The following is a 4,310-nucleotide window of genomic DNA, read 5'->3' as shown; positions in this document are numbered from 1 at the left end:
TGGGATTTTTTTGGGAGGGGAAGTTCTTGTTTTCTGTCTTTCCCCCCCCTTTTCTTTTTTTTTTGGTGTTTTCCTTCCTCTGCTCTTGTCTCCGCTTTGCTTTTCTTCTCCCCCAGCCCCCCTTGTCCTGCGTTACTACCACGTATAATGGCTCCTAATAGGGTTATAAAGTGACATAGTTACCTCGTAACCGCACGACCCTTCTTTAAATTGCATTGAGGAAAAACAAAGAGGAAAAAAAAAAGCCAGAGATACGGCTCGGGGAATAAATCGCGGAAAACTTATTTTTTGTTTGTTTCTGTAAATACGCTATCCCTCATCCCGCAGACGATTTCTGCGGGGTATGTCCCCCAGGGTGGGAACTCTCGGTCCCAGCCTCGCCCTCGGCACACTCCCGCACACGCCTTCACCTGCGCTTTGTCCACAATTTGCCTGGTGCACGCCACCCCCGCAGCTCGCTCGGCTGCAAATAAAGAGGAGGAAAAGCCTCAAGTCGACCCCAGTCTGCCCACAAAACCGCCTTTTGTGCAAGTTTCCGAAGTGCGGGGGGTAGAGAGGGTTGCACACGCACAGCTTTGTCCAGAAAAAGGTATAATTATTTTTTTCAGGCGCTGCTAGGAAAGATTTCGTTCGTAGGATCTCGCTTTAATTTTTTTTATATGTATTTTTTCTTTCAAGGTTATTTCGGAAGCAACTGTTGCAAGAGGGAGGAAAGAGGCCGATCCCGCAGGTTTGATTTGTTCCTCCTCAGACAAAACTTTGCTGGGGAGGGACCGGCCCGGCACGGGGAGCGGAGCTCGACTAATGCCCGACACCGGCAGTGTCTGTGGCCGCCTGTCCCTGCGAGCCGCGGGGCTGAGCCAGGCCGGGGCTTAGACTTCGGAGGAAAAAAATAAATAATTGCGTCTAATAAAGATGCTTCGTGCTCTGGGGAAGAACAATCCCCACGACTGAAACTCGCACCCACTTAGTGAAATCGCTTTTCTTATTGAAATCACCTCAAATCCAGGCAGGCTACACTCTTGGTCGCTTCTTTTTTTTTTTTAATTTTTTTTTTTGCCTTCCAGCCTCAGCACCCCAAAGCAAAAGGAGGATAAAGAGGGGAACTTTGCACATACAACAACAGAAAAAAAAAAAGGCGAGGGGGGGTGAAAGAGTCGGCGGAGAGGAGCGGCCGTGTCCCCGATGTGCCTGGGTAATTTTAAATCATGCAAAGCCCCGTAAAGCTGCCGCACGGGACTGGGACGGGAAGACTCCCCGGCAGGCAGGTGCAGGGAGAGAGGGGCCGGGCCCTGCCGGCTTTCGGGGCAGAACAAACCCTCGCATCTTTTTTTTTTTTTTTTTTAATGCCCAAATCTGCCAACAAAGGCAGAGAGGAGATAGGATGTGGCTGCGGGGAGGGGGCGCAGGACTCCGCACACCCTGTCTCCGGGAAAATCTCTGCCTGGCCGCCCTGGGTGAAATGCAACTTTCCAAGATGGAGATTTAAATAATCATCCCTATGACAATGGGAAAGAAAAAAAAAGAAAACCAAAACCAAAACAAAACAACCAATCTCAGACCCAACCACGGCCCGGCAGCCCCGCTCCCCGCGGAGTGCGGTGCGGGAGCGGCCCGGGCGCGCTCCGCCGCCGGGCAGAGCCGGGGAAGCCCCGCGGTGCCCCCGGGCGCTGCACCGGCCTCAGCCCGGCGGGGCGGGAGGCAGCAACCCGGGGGATCTGGCCATGCTGGGGACATTTTTTCGTTCTTTACAAACCCTGCCAGGTTTGCCCCTGGGGAAAATCGCCCCGAGCGAAGCGCTCCGGCAGCGGGACCTGCACCTCGATGCCTGCAGGGCCGACCCCGGGCCGTGCAGAGCCGCGCCGCCGCGGCCCCTTACCTTGCCTTTCGCCCGTCCTCGTTTTCTTTGCAGTGTTCCTCCCGGTGCCTGGGAAGCGCCGGCTTCTGGCGGGGCCGTTCCGCGGGCTGGGGAAGGGTCCGGCCACGGGAGCCTCCCCGCCTGCCCGCGCCGGGAGCGCGGCTGTGCCGCGGGCGGAGGGTGCGCGCAGCCCGGCGGAGGGGCTGCCGCCGTGCGCGCTGCTGAAAAACTGGCAGCAGTTTCGAGCTGAGCCCTTTTTTTTTTCCTCCCTTCCCTCCTTCCCCCCTTCTCTTCCTCCCGCCTCCTTCCCTCTCCTTTCCTCTCTCCCTTCTTTCCCTCCCCTTCTCTCTCTCACTCTCCTGCATTCACGGATGGCACAGCGAGCCACTGTGTATTTATGTACATAATAAGGCAGCTCGTCCCCTCCACTTCATTTGCATCATTACAATATCTGTACAAGCACATCGCATTGTCTGTTGCTTGCACCTTTTGTTACGGTTGCTGTCACAGTCTACGCGACTTGACTTTCATATTTTAAATGAATTGATATTATACCAACAACACACACTCACATCCCAGGCGCTGGGAAACCGGGCTCCGGCGCGGCGGGCGCCGCAGCCCCAGCCTCTCCTGAGCCGCTCGCTTCTTCCTCGGATCCCAAGGAACGTAGGGTGGGGGGAGCCGCTTCCTAGGATCAATTATTCGTATAAATTATTCCTATTCGTATTAATTTTGTTTCCACTCTCCAACGAAGGGAATGCCTTGGGGGTCTCGGATTTTTTTTCTCCCCTTGACCAGCCTGGCTTTTGTACAACCTCGTGTTTCTTCTCACCCCTCTCCCTTCCAAACTCAGCCTTTCGGGCTATGCACCTGCACGTAAGTGAGGCAGCGGAGAAGCTGAAAGAGGCGCAAGCAGATATTACACGACGGGTCGTTGTTATGGCTAGGAAAGAGACGGTAAAATACGTATTTCGTAGACCACTAAGAAATTCAGCCAGAACGAATATTTTTGGAAACGTTTGCGCGCCCCAGCCCTAGCTTGGCAGTCCTCACCTGCTGGGTATTTTCCTCCCGGTGCGTGTGTGTGCGGGGCTGGGGGCTTCCCTCTCCAAGCGCCCGGTGGCTGGATGGGGTGACGGGAGCGGGGGTCGCGCCGCAGGGGCCGCGTTGAGGCGCCTCGGGGGGCGCGCCAGGATTCTCCTGAGGGGGGAAACAGGCAGAACCCCCGCCCAAGGCTGCGGGAAAACCATATTGATGGAGAGACAAAGGCCGGACCGTCCGGCGGGGCCCCTGCGGGAGGTGGGGGAACGAAATATGGTTCGGGAAGGGAAAGAAAAAAGTTTCGCGGAAGGGAAATTATCATCATAATGGAGGTAAAAATGTGAGCAGGGGAAAGGAGGGGGGAATCCTATTCTGCTGGCATTTTCTGTCTGTCTTTGTGATATGGTTCGGGGGAAAAAGGGTCCTTGATATGCGGCAGATAATTCTTATCAGCCCCACGCAGCCCATTTCCAAAGTAAGTGTTTTAATTACTCCTCCTGTATTACCCTTCATCCTCTGAGAGCAGATACATCACCAGATTTATGCAGGGGAAAATACAAAAGAATGAGGTATTAAAATATATACATATATATATCCCCTCTTTTTTCCCTTGTGCCCAGGAAGAGGGAGACGCTGTCGTCAGACGCGCCCTGGGATCGCCCTGCACTAAACGACTCCAAAACGAGAAACTGTCGCTCAGGTGGAAAAACTACAGGAAAAGTGGGGTTTGAAGGCTGCAGATTTTTCCCCAAGCGGGGACAGACGAGGGTGTCCCAGCGGGGGTTTCGGGGGGCTGACCGGCGGAGGCACAGGGCTGTCACACGAGGCTCACCGCACCGTGCCTGCTCGCCGGCTGGCCTGTCCCGGGACATCCATGGCCACCCCTCCACGTGCCACCAGAGGCATTTTTGGTCGGAGGGACAAGGTGTCACGATTTTCCCCTCACGCTCGCTGGAAGAGAAGGATGTTTTCCTTTGCTGTTTAGCTTTCGTACTAAAGATGTCATCTGAAAGTCTGGGAGGAAGGGGGGAGCGTGTTCTGCTCTCTTCAACGGTAACAACCATATTCTGCATATTGAAAAATATGATAGACAGTTGAAGGCTTTTTTCCTTCCCCCCCACCCCCCCCCAAAAAAAAAAAAAAAAAAAAGAACCAACCTTTTCAATATTGATTCAACAAAAAAAGAGGCCGAGAATTTCAACAGAGAAGAAGCAGCACCGGCAGCAAGGAGAATATAGGCTCAGCAGCTCTCCAGGTTCGCTTCCTTATTATTACTATCCAGGGGTAATTTTTCATCTCTGCTAGCTAATCTTTGTTCCTTGTGAAGATAATGAATAGCCCAATCCTTATCTCCTGGGCTCCTGGAGGCTGCTGGAGAATGGGGTTGAACAGGGTTGAAAATTGGTTCCAA

General features: G+C 53.8%; 1 long non-coding RNA gene across 1 annotated transcript in view; it reads left to right on the top strand.

Moving 5' to 3' along the window:
• The window catches only part of LOC108500120, a 7,022-nt gene extending 5,683 nt beyond the window's left edge, over positions 1–1,339 (top strand). Inside the window, exons 2-3 of the long non-coding RNA XR_001875758.1 lie at positions 679–730; positions 1,068–1,339. This is a non-coding gene — a long non-coding RNA (uncharacterized LOC108500120). The remainder of the gene's footprint in view (positions 1–678; positions 731–1,067) is intronic.
• Positions 1,340–4,310: the final 2,971 nt, after the last annotated feature.

This window comes from Lepidothrix coronata, unplaced genomic scaffold, assembly GCF_001604755.1.
Source record: "Lepidothrix coronata isolate B3197 unplaced genomic scaffold, Lepidothrix_coronata-1.0 Scaffold84, whole genome shotgun sequence".
Lineage (NCBI taxonomy): Eukaryota > Metazoa > Chordata > Aves > Passeriformes > Pipridae > Lepidothrix > Lepidothrix coronata.
Note: the sequence above shows the minus strand (reverse complement) of the source record. Positions and strands in the feature narration are given on the sequence as shown.